General features: G+C 43.1%; 1 protein-coding gene across 1 annotated transcript in view; it reads left to right on the top strand.

Annotated features, from left to right (window-relative positions):
- The window catches only part of Arhgap21 (Rho GTPase activating protein 21), a 126,909-nt gene that overhangs the window by 18,354 nt on the left and 96,543 nt on the right, over nucleotides 1-12,012 (top strand). The gene's annotated exons all lie outside the window — the stretch shown is intronic.

Here is a 12,012-nt window from a genome sequence, read left to right as displayed (position 1 = left end):
CAGGAGCAAATGGGAGAGAATGACTGATGTCCAGAGCAAACCAGAAATTTATACAAGAGAACTCCCGTTAAATATGCCGTAATACATACATTAATTTCCAAATGAGATTTTCACTGTCACGTCTTCCAGTGATGATGCAGGGAACAGGCTTTAGTGTCTGAACAAGTCTTTGCTGCGTTCCATTCCAGCTCAGACCTGTTTTTGGCTCATGAGGACACTGTGCAAGGAATCTCTGCTATAGTCTGCATCCAATATCTGACTTTAAAAAACACTAGTGTCTAGGAGCAGTAAGCCACTGGTGTTGGTTTGTTCGTTTGTTGTTTGGTCAACCTGGATTATCTTTTAGTTCTCACAGAGAGTGTTTTAAGGACCGAGAAACTGTAATATTAATGATAGTATTGTTTTGAGTTTTTCCTTTCTAGTGAGTTAAATCAGAGGTGTCTCCATTTTTATTATTTTAATAAATTCTGGTTTTGTTTATTCATTAACTTTATTTCTGCCCATCTCATTTCACTGCTAGTTTATAACCTGTAATCTGCTGGGGACTTATGAGTGGCTGTTTTACTTTTCTGTAAATGGAACAGGCACAGTCATTAAAAATAAATTTACTTCTATCTGGTTAGTTTTGTACAGTTTTAGAAGCTTGCTGGCCAAGTTACTTAAGCTTTTAGCAGGATGAGATACTAGTTAGATTGTTTTCTCTTCAGGTAAAAATCTAGACTATGAAAACAGATTTCAAATAGTTGGAGTAATTACATTAAAGACTTTAAAAAAAATTGTGTGTGTGTGTGTGTGTGTGTGTGTGTGTGTGTGTGTGTGTGCATGCCAAGTGGGTGCAGGTGTTGAGGAAGCCAGAAGAGGGCGTTGGATCCCCTGGAGTTGGAGTTAAGCTGTTGTGAGCTGTCTACCACTCTTAGGCACCTGGAAGAGCAGAAAGAGCTCTTAAACAATAAACTGTCTTTCCAGCCCCTAGGGAATTAAGTCTTTGCAGAGGGTGATATGGGTTTTGGGTTGTTTTTTGTTGTTGTTGTTTTGTTTTGTGTTTTTGTTTTTTGCCTATAAATGTGTACATCAAAAAAAAGTAGTAGTTGGTCTACTTTCTAACATGAAGAATGTAATTGCATCTGTTTTCAGTTTTGAGTCTTCACAACTTTTTAGTACTTGTTCCTACTGTACTGTAGGCATTTATGCTGCTGACATTTGTGAGCTGTGTTTGTTTAGTCTGAGAGTGCCGGTGGTGAGTTCTTTGTAAGCTCTAGACTGTAGTATCTGTTTCCTAGAAGCAGGCTATGAGACAAAGAACGTTTTAGACAATTTTATAGTGCTGAAGGAAGAGCATTAACACTCACTGAATATTTCAACACTTACCGCATTCGGGGAAGATATGTATGACTGTATGTTTTCAAGGTGGAAACTGAGGTTCAGAGAGCTTAATTAACATGGCCAAAGCCACACAGAAAGCCTGTGTTGAGGTTGAATCTGACCTAAACTAACCTCCTCCTTAGAGCTCTCCATCTTGTCTTTGTAGCAAGTGGCATATCCGTGTTTCCTTGAACTCATGAGACATCTGAAGTCTGTCATGTCTGTTCATGTTCATTGTGCTGAAATACCTTTCTCATGTCTTCTCATCTATGTAAATCCTGCACTTTCTTCAAGCCTGCCTCAGATTGCACTGCCTGAGAAGCCTTTTTCTGACCTCACTGACCTCAGGTAGAAAGTATTTTTCCAGTTCTGCAGGCGAAGTTTTCCTGTCTCGACTGCCTGCTCCCAAATAATCACTCAGAGGCTTAATATAAATTATAAATGCTCGTCCAGTAGTTCAGGCTTATTATTAACTAGCTCTTATATTTTAAGTTAACCCATATTCCTTATTTATGCTCTGCCATGCGATACCTTTATTGGCGTGGCAAGTTCATCTGCTTCCTCTGTGTCTGGCTGGTGACTCCTCTGACTGCTCTTCCTCATCTCATCATTCTCAGTTTGGCTTTCCCCCCTAACTTTATCCTGTTCAGCTGTTGGGCAGTCGGCTTGTTTATTAAACCAATCATAGTGACATATATTCACACAGTGTACAGAAGGATTATTCCACAGCACAGTTCCAAGGTGGATAGTCTTGCTTTTGGTGGCTTTTCTTCCTTTACTTTTATGCTTTCTTTCCCTCTGGACTCCTGCTGTCATTTACCTTATTTTTAGTATTGAGTAGATCTGTAACTCCTTATGTTCAGAGTTCAGAAGTTCTCAGATCTTGGAAGTGTTAGATGATGCAGATTCTGGCTGTGAACTGTGTGAGTATTTGCACTTCATGGAATAAACACAGACTTAGAGCCTATGTTCAGCTTAGGTGAGGCTTTACTACCAATATGTTAAAAAACATTTTCACTTTCAGGGTTGTTTGAAATTTAGAATGGTCAATATGTAATTACAGATACAGATTGACTGTTGTTTTAGAAAACCTATCTACCAGTCACATGATACTTTGACTTTTGTTTGTTTATTTATTTATTTATTTATTGGAAACAAATTGGTCTTGATTACCTTAGAGATGATGTGAATGTGTGGGTATTGCCTGCCAATTGATCCATCATTAACAGGTAGATGTGAGCACATCATATCTTTTAAAGCTTATTATACTTTGATTTTTTTGGTCACTGGTGACCTTTTTCAGTTTTCTCCTAAATCCTTTAGACACAAACCCAATTATCACTGAAGGTTTTTTTATTTTCTAGGTTTTTTTTTGGTTCTGTTTTGTTTTTCAAGACAGGGTTTCTCTGTGTAGCTTTGGAGCCTGTCCTGGAACTCACTCTGTAGCCCAGGCTGGCCTCAAACTCACAGAGATCCGCCTGCTTCTGCCTCTCGAGTGCTGGGATTAAAGACGTGTGCCACCACCTCCCGGCTCTAGTTCAATTATATATGCTATTACAGCCTGAGATCTGGAATCAGTCATTGCTTCAGCATGTCCTGGTATCTTTGAGTGGACACAGTATTTCAAGACCTCACTTCCTGTTAGAGATGTTCATTCCTAATGAATTGACTCTGAGGCTTTTCACACAAACATACACACTCATGTCCTTAATCAACCCTCTATATGTATTCAAACCAGGACAGTGGTAATAATATTGCTATAGTATTGTTATTAAGCTATAGGCCTATTTGCTGTATTTTTTTTTTTTTAAGATAATGAGAACAGTATAAGTCATGCTATTTTCCTTTCAAATTCAGGGTTCGGAGGGTGGTGGTGTTTGAGAAAGGGGCTCACTATGTAGCCCTGGCTGTTTTGGAACTCACTATGTGGACTGGGCTGGTCTAGAACTCACAGAGATCCTCTTACTTCTGCCTCTTGAGTGCTGGGATCAAAGGTATGTGCCACAATACTTGGCAGGGTTAGGAGTGTTGTTTAACTTCTTTGGGATTACATTCTGTTCCTCTTTACCCCCAGAGTACTCATTTAATTGTATCTCAAACAGGATACACAACAATCTGGAAAAAAAAGTAGTGCCTGGTAAATGTAGTTACTGAGAAGTTACAATTTTTTCCCTATTCTTTCTCTACTGCCCTTCCCCCCCATCCCCCTTCTGTTTTTCAAGTTGTATTATATCTGCCTTGTCAAACTATCAGGAATTACAGGTCCACTTTCCCCTTTCAATGTTCAATATCCATCTCTATTTCCCATGCCCTTGCTTTTTTTTTTTTTTTTTTTTGACATGGCTTCTTTGTAGCCGACACTGGCCTGTGATTTACTGTGTAGCCCAGGCTGGCCCACTAGTCCTGCTTCCTTAATTACAAATGTGAGTCACCACACCTGGTTGCTTTAGTAGTTTTGATTGTCTAGAGTTTGTTTTCTGATAGGTTCTGTGGGAAAGTCTTAGGACACAGAGTTCCTGGGGATATTACAATGGAAAGCTCTAGCTGGGCAGTTGTTCCCAGACTCATTTTCTTTCTGAAAATGTCTTAAATCCGATGCTGCAGGTTTGATTTTGTTGGGGAGAAGTCAAATGACCACTTAATTTTATTCCCATCAGTACTTTGCTCTTTCTGCCTCAGTTAGGCTATACTGGTTATTTTTCATTGCTGTGATAAAACACCATGACCAAAATTGACTTAAGGAGGAAAGAGTTTATTTTGGTTTACAGTTCATGGCAGGGAGTCCGTGATGGTGGCAGAGGCATGGCAGCAGACAGCTAGTGTCAGAAGCTGAGCAGTTTCATCTTTCACTAAAAACACTAAGCAGAAAGCAAACTGGAGGGGAGGCCCGGATATGAACGTTCACAGCCTGCCTCCAGTGATGCAGTCTCCCATCAAGAGTCCACTCCTCAAAGGCTTCACAACCTCCCCAAACAGTACCACCAGGTGCAGACCAAGTGTTCCAATACCAGACTGATGGGAGCCATCGCTCATTCAGATCACCACAGTGGCTCCAGTTTTCGTCATGTGGTGATGGCCATTCTGAGGGCATTCTCTTTCGATTTCCAATGTTTATTTCGGGAAAGCATAATGAATTAACTCCTTGTACATGTTCTTCTTTCTGCTTCCCCGGGATTCTTAAGGGACTGTGCTGTGCGCACATTGGAACTTCCCTCCTGTTTTCAGGGCTTACCACATCCTCTTGTGTCTCCTCTAGCTTACTGTTTACTTCTGGTTTTGTGTCCTTTTCTTCTTTTGAGTTTTATCATCTCATTTCTGAGTTTGTGTAGTTTGGAAGCAAACTTACTTGACCAACTGGTGATTATTTTAACGCAATTCCCATTCACATTCTGTGTCCTATAGAAGAAGTGGGAACATACTTTGCAAAACGGTGCTGTATCCTGACAGAAAGCAGCGGTGGAAGTGATGGAACCTGGGTAGCCCCATGTTTAACTTTGCTTTAAAATATTCTGTTGTTAATCCTGTGGAGCAAGGTTTCAGAGAGGTGTGACAATGGTTGAGAGACCAACCTAGGAGAAAGCTTCTGGGAGTCTAATGCAGCGGGAGGCAGTGGAGTAAGGAAGGGACAGCATTTTAGAAGTGACAGATTTGGTAGCTGGGTAGAGAGCAGGGACTCTAGGATGACTGTTTGCTGTTTTGGTAACCAAGGGCTTGAATTGCCCTGTCGTTATGTAGATTAGGAGATTATTGGTGCTGGGAGGTTGAGAGAGGGAAGATAATGAGCTCTGTTTGGGGCATGTAGTGCAAGGCATCTAGGTACTCAGGCTTAGCAAGGGCTCAGTCATGCAAATTGGGGCTTTGGAGAAAGGGTGGCATTGGAGAGGGTTGAAAGTAATTCATAGTCATGAGCCTGGAGGATGACATCATCTAGGGAGAGCATAAGAAAGGAGAAAGTGGGTCAAGGAGAGAATTCTAACTTAGATAAGAAGGGAAACCAGCCTTAGGCATATTAATAGGAATGATTAGGTGCCATTCTCTTTTAATCTTGGTATGGTTGTTCATGCTAAAAGGCCCATGCAGGTGTTACTCATTTTACAAACATGATTTGGAGTTCAAAGGTTAAACCATTCACTCCTTGTTACACTTCTAGCAGGCGGCCCTTGAGGAGGAAGCTGAGTCTGTGTGACTTGAACCCCTGCTTCTCACTTCCGACCTGGCCTCTTGCTGGGCAAGGAGTTAGGGAAATACTGCACAAGTGCTGATGCGCTACCTGGGGTGAGAGAGAGTGGAAGGTGTTCGCAGTGTAAGGTTCTGCTGAGAGATTAAGAAGGGTAAGTAAAGTCATCGGTTCTTCTGTTGGACTTGGTTTGCTGTGGAATGTAGGTAGTATGGTTAGTTTATTGCACCACTTTCCTAAGCAGTGCTTTTGTTGACTAAGTAAATGCCAGCTCACAATTCCCCAGAAGAAGAAGACAACAAAAACCGAAGTGATGCTAAGTACAGACCGAGACTGCTGTGAGACAGGCTTTCCTGCGTGATGTAATAATATCCTAGTGTTTGGGAGGGTGATGCAGCTCGGCCAGCTGCTGACGCTGCTCAGACAGGAAAGGGAGGGGAAGAGCCTCTGTGAGCACTTGACTGCGGAGGGAGCGCTGCTTGCTGACAAAAGCTGAGTCAGAGGATGAAGAAGACTGCGCTATAGCAGACATGGCCCAGTTCAGGCTGCTGGACTGCATGATCAACCACAACTGGGGCTTACTCTGCAATCTGTACTGTGCATGGAGTGGCCAGGTTTGTCGGATGGGTGCATGTTCTTGCTTTTTAATTTGAGGCTGCTGTGACTGTAGAGCAGAGTGGAAATGCTTGATGTGAGAACATCACCTTGTTGCAGTTGTCTTTTGATACTTTTTGATTAATTAGGTTTTTTTTTTTTTTCACATGGCGTATGGTAAATCTGAGGATCTGAATTACTCTGAGAGACTTCAGTTCACTAAAGTGGTACAGATGATGCTGTTTGTAGAGCCTTGCGTGGTGGGGGAGGGGAAGTGGGCATGAATTACTTAACACAAAACTAATAAATATGAAAACAATACAGTTGTAAAAGAAGGCAAACAGCACAGCTTTCCAAAGAGTTTAGGATTGTGTTAAGGTAGTAGGAGTTTGGAATGAGCTCCCTTTTAGCAAGCTTTTTATTTGCAAAAAAAATATGGTTCTATTTCTTTCACAGTGGTATTGAATGAAGTTCCTTTCTGAACTTTCCGTGTTCCGAGCCAGGCTTTTCTGAAAACTGTTGTTTTGCAGTAGAGAAAACTTGCTGTGCATATTTCTTAGAATAGCGCTCCGCTCTTGAGTGTTCTCTAAGAAGCAAACCGTTCGTTCTCTGTGCCACCCATCAACGCTCTTAGCAGGTAAAGAGTGCTTCAGTTAGCCGTAAATCATGTTGTACATGCTCAGCCTAATGGCTTTTAAAACACAGAAGACCCAGCCACACCCCAGGTATGTCTCAGTTCTTCCGCAGGCCAGACACAAGCTTCCTAGGTTGGAAGACTTGAAATTTGTTCCAAGCAGGACATTTGGGTCTCAGTTCTTTTCTATATGTCCTATTCATCCTGGCCTGGAAAATAGTTCCATCGTTTAGCATGGATGCAATAGACCAATAAATCAGAAAAATTAGAGATAGAGAAGGTCATTTAGTGTCTGTTTCTTCCAGGCTAAGATTGATCCCTCAATGCACTTTCTAGTACTCTCCCTAATGCACTTACATTACCATAAAAATATGGGTTTTACATGGCTGCTAAGAGAATAAAAGAAGATACTGCAATTATCTTAACATTTAAAATTCATGCTATCAGGAGCCTAGTGAAGCTGAAACTTGAGCTCTGTGCTTTATACTTGCTCCATCACTATTACTAAGGAGACTTTCTTGTTTGAAGTCTGAAACTACTTGGTCATAGCTAACCCCAGAGGAGTGTTAAGTGTGCCATAGGTGCCCCGGGATGGGGAGATGCAGCTGCGGATCCTGAGGACCTGGTGTGTGCCCTGGCCTGGCTGTTGTAGAGCTGCTGTTGCTGCCCTTCCTGTGGTTTCCATCTCGTTGGCCAGTTAGCTAGTGGCATCTCTCAGAGAGTTTGCAGAATGTAGCATCAGGAAAATGGCACAGGACACCGTCGCTTGTGATTTTGATGCCATTACTTAAAAGTATTTTGTTTGGCCGGGTGGTGGTGGCGGCGGCGGTGGTGGCGCACGCCTTTGATCCCAGCACTTGGGAGGCAGAGCCAGGCGGATCTCTGTGAGTTCCAGGCCAGCCTGGGCTACAGAGCAAGATCTGGGAAAGGCACAAAGCTGCACAGAGAAACCCTGTTTCGAAAAACCAGAAGGAAAAAAAAAGTATTTTGTTTGTTTGCTGGGTTTCTCTTGGCTGTCTTGGAACTCACTCTGTAGACCAGACTAGCCTTGAACTCCGAGATCGCCCACCTCTGCCTCTCCAGTGCTGAGATTAAAGACGTGTACCACCACTGCCTAGCTACTTAGAAGTATTTAATAGAAGTCACAGATGTAGTACCTTTGAGGCCAGACGATTGAAGTGTGAATGGAGTAAAGAAAGAGCAGAGAGACTGGTTGGGTGTGATGGCACACACCTGTAAACGCAGCACTTGGATGCAGAGGCAAGAGGATCAGGAGTTCAGGGCTAGCCTGAGCTTGAAAGAGTGAAGAGACCTGCATAGAGGCAGGTATTAGAGACCACAGATGACAGGAGAGCAAGCTCTCGGAGACAGCTCCTCTGCCAGACCTGGTGTTGACAGATTCTGCCTCCGTGTGTATGTGTATAACACACATAGCTGGTGCTGGCAGAGCTCAGAAGAGGGGCTTGTGTAGCAGGCTTTCTTGGGGTGCCAGCCCCCGAATCATGACACAGAGACTTATTATTAATTATGAATGCTTGGCCTTAGTTTAGGCTTTTCCCACTAGCTCTTATGACTTATTTTAACCCATTTCTCTTCATTATGTTTTTGCCTCAGGGCTTTTTACCTTTCTTTCATTCTGTATATTCTGCTTTCCTACTTCCTCCATGTCTGGCTGGCTGGCAGGCTCTGGGCTTCTCTCTCTTTCCTCTTTGTTCTCTTCTCTTCTGAGCCTAGATTCCTCCTACAGATTCTTTCTGCCTGCCTGCCTGCCCTGCCTATCCCTCTACTGCTTAGCTATTGGCCATTCAGTTTTTTATTAGAACAATCAGGTACCTTAGGCAGGCAAGGTGAAACAAATGTAACACATCTTTACATAGTTAAACAAATACAGTATAAGCAAATGCAACACATCTTTTCATAGTTAAAGTAACATTCTGCAACATAAACAAATGTAAAACATCCTTACATAGTTAAAGTAATATTCCACAACAGGGTTGGATCCTCTGGAACTGGAGTCATGGATGGTTGGGAGCCACTGTGTTGGTGCTGGGAACCGAGCCCAGGTCCTTTGCAAAAGCAACAAGTGCTCTTAACTTCTAAGCCTCGTCTCTAGTCCCTTAAGATACTTACTTCATTTTAAAAGAAGCTAAATTTTTAGATTTGTATGTGAACTTACCATATCTTTTAAACATTGATGACTTATTAAAAAATTTCAGAACAGTAGGATCTGAAACAAATACAAATGGTGGGCAGATGTGGCTCTAGGCTTCCAGTGTGCAACTTGTCATTTATAGTAGACTTAGGGTTGTACTTCGTTCCCTTGATTCCATCATTGAAGCTAAGCTGTGCCCAAGAATGTTGCTGGATAAAAGCATGTGATATTGATAGGGAAGGCCTGCAGAGGATGAGGACGAAAGGGAATAAATGAAATGGTGGGTGAAAACGGGAAACAAATTTGAGATGAAGGAATGATAAACTAGGAATCAGGAAATGCCACCATGGGGCACAGTGCTGGTCAGTGTGGCACACCGAGAATTCTGATCAAGGTCATGTTAGTTGCTGCATTTCTCACTGCTGTAGGGAGACAGGATAGTGGAGAAGGATGCCAAGTTTAGTGTCCCAGAATAGCTAAGGCAGAGGTAATGATGGTTCTTGATGGCCATATGCTGCTAACTTTGTACACCTTGAATAGTGTGGACATCAGGGATGACCGTGAAGATTAAAACCAGGGAGTGTGGTTCAGCGTTTAGCACAGTGCCTGGCATGTTATATTTGATGTGTGCTTATTGTTATTGTTCATGTATTCTAGTTTGAGACAGTGTGCATAAAGGTAATACCACATGAAATTTATATTGGAAATTAAAATTACATGTAAGTTGAATGATCACGTACAAAGTGAGAGCTATAAGTTAAAATTGATTTACACATTTCAGTCATTCATCTGTCACTCCTACTAATATCTGGTTATTATACGACCAGTGTTTTCCAAGTGCTTTTGAGTGTTTTGAGTAGTTCATAGTTTTTACAAACTGGAGTCATATTATGAACACCTCTCTCTCCACCCCAACCCAATTTTAAAGGCTTCATAAAAGAATTATTGTGTGTGTGTGTGTGTGTGTGTGTGTGTGCATGTTGAGTGCAGGTGTTCATGGAGGCAAGGAGAAGATGTGGGATTCTCTTGGAGCTGGAGTTAAAGGTGGTTGTGAGCAGCCCTAAGTAGATGCTGGGAACCAAATTTAGGTACTCAGCAAGCGCAACAGGGACTCTTAACTGCTGGGCCATCTCTCTAGTCCCCATGGCTTTGTTTTTAATAACTAATACTCTAGCTAGAAAATTATATATTTTAAATACATTGTTGGGCATTTAAATTGCGTCTTTGTATGTTTTCAGGTGTGTCTGTATACAAGTGTGTGCGCATCTGTATGTGCATGTGTGCATGCACGTGGAGACCAGAGGACAACCTTAGGTGCCATTCCTTAGGTAGCGTCCACTAGAGTTGTTTTTCTTTGTTTTTGAGACAGGGCCTCTATGTGGCCCTGGCTGTTCTGGAACTGGCTGTGTAGACCAGGCTGGCCTTGAACTCATAGAGATCCATCTGCCTCTGCCTACAGAGTACTGGGATTAAAGGTGAACACCACCACTCCAGGCTCGTAGGCTTTTTAGTGATAGGGCCTGAGGTTCTCTGATTAGGCTAGGCTGACTATCCACTGAGCCCCAGGGATCTGTCTCTCTTTGCCTCTCCAGCGCTGGGATTTAAAGCACAGGCTACCATGCCTGGCATTTTTGTGTGGGTTCTGGGGATTGAACTCAGGCCTTTGTGCTTGTGTGGCTAGCACTTTGTTGACTAGCATTTCTCTAGTTCCCTCTGGTGGTTTTAATAAAAATGACTCACATAGGACTGTAGGGAGTGGTACTATTAGGAGGTATGGCCTTGTTGGAGGAAGTGTGCCACTGGGGGTGGGCTTTGAGGTCTCAGAAGCTCAAGCTAGGCTGAGTGGCTCACTGTCTCTTCCTGCTGCTGTGGATCCAGATGTAGAACTCTTACTACCTCTCCAGCACCATGTCTGCCTGCGTGCTGTCATATCCCCCCCCAACCCCCCATGATGATAACAGACTAAACTTCTGAACTGTAAGCCCGCCCCAACGAAATGTTTCCCTTTACAAGGGTCGCTGTGGTCCTGGTGTCTCTTCACAGCAATAGGAACCCTGACTAAGACCTCCTGCTTCTGTATCTTTGCTGTAATAAAGTATCCTTCAAGGCCAGGGCTATAGCTCAGTTGACAGAGTGCTTGCTTAGCAGCAGGCAGAAGTCCTGGGTTAGATCGCCAGTGCTGCATAAACTGGGTGTTGCAGCACATGCTTGTAATTTCAGCACTTGTGGGGTGGAGGCAAGAGCATCAGGAGGTCATAGTCATTTTCAGCTACAGGAAGGTTGTGGTCAGCTTGGGCTGCCCCCCCACCCCAGTACCAGTACCAGTACCAGTACCCTCCCTACCCCTCAAATCTAATATACTCCTCCAAGAAAACCAATGATCTCAGTTTTTCGTGTTTTGTATTTCACTAACATAGAAGCTATTTAATTATTACTACTTTAATCAGCCAGGGGCCTCAGAGGGACTTTCGGCAAAGATCCTGAAGGTTTTGTTTCCTAATGGACACAGTGCTGTAAATGGGCTGTACTCCTTACTTTCAGGACAGCCCTGTTTATAGCTTTGTGGGTATGCATCTGGAGTCTTCTGTCTGCTCATTCTGTTTGCTGCTCATTCCGTACAAATGGCCTTCTTAAGATGCGCAGGTGACATCAGCTGGAGGTGGCACATGAAAAACACACCAGTGAGTGGGACAGATATAGGATGAACACAGGTAGGACTTGGAGATGAGATCAGGAGAACAGAGGTGTCTTCGTCACTGTTAAGAGAAGCCCAAGCTGAGCCAGCTGTGTGTTTGACCAGTGGTGTTTAAGGACTGTTAGCCCCAGTCTCAGGACTGAAGCTCTCACACTCTTGGTCTCAGGAGGAGGAGGAGGAAGAAGCACTGTTCTGCCATTATCTCTGAGGTGAGCCCTGTCATAGGAAGCCTGCGCAATGATGAAAAAGGCCACGAGGAATTTTAGTTCAGCGCTTTCAGAGTGATTAAAAATAGATGGCAGGCATTTCAGATATGGAACCGCGTTCAGTACTTCTGATAACCCCACGGTGATGGTGTAACTGTCACATTCCTGTTCTTGCACAGGCAGAAACTAATG

The sequence above is a fragment of the Peromyscus eremicus genome, chromosome 5 (genome assembly GCF_949786415.1).
Source record: "Peromyscus eremicus chromosome 5, PerEre_H2_v1, whole genome shotgun sequence".
NCBI classification, from domain to species: Eukaryota; Metazoa; Chordata; class Mammalia; order Rodentia; family Cricetidae; genus Peromyscus; species Peromyscus eremicus.
Note: the sequence above shows the minus strand (reverse complement) of the source record. Positions and strands in the feature narration are given on the sequence as shown.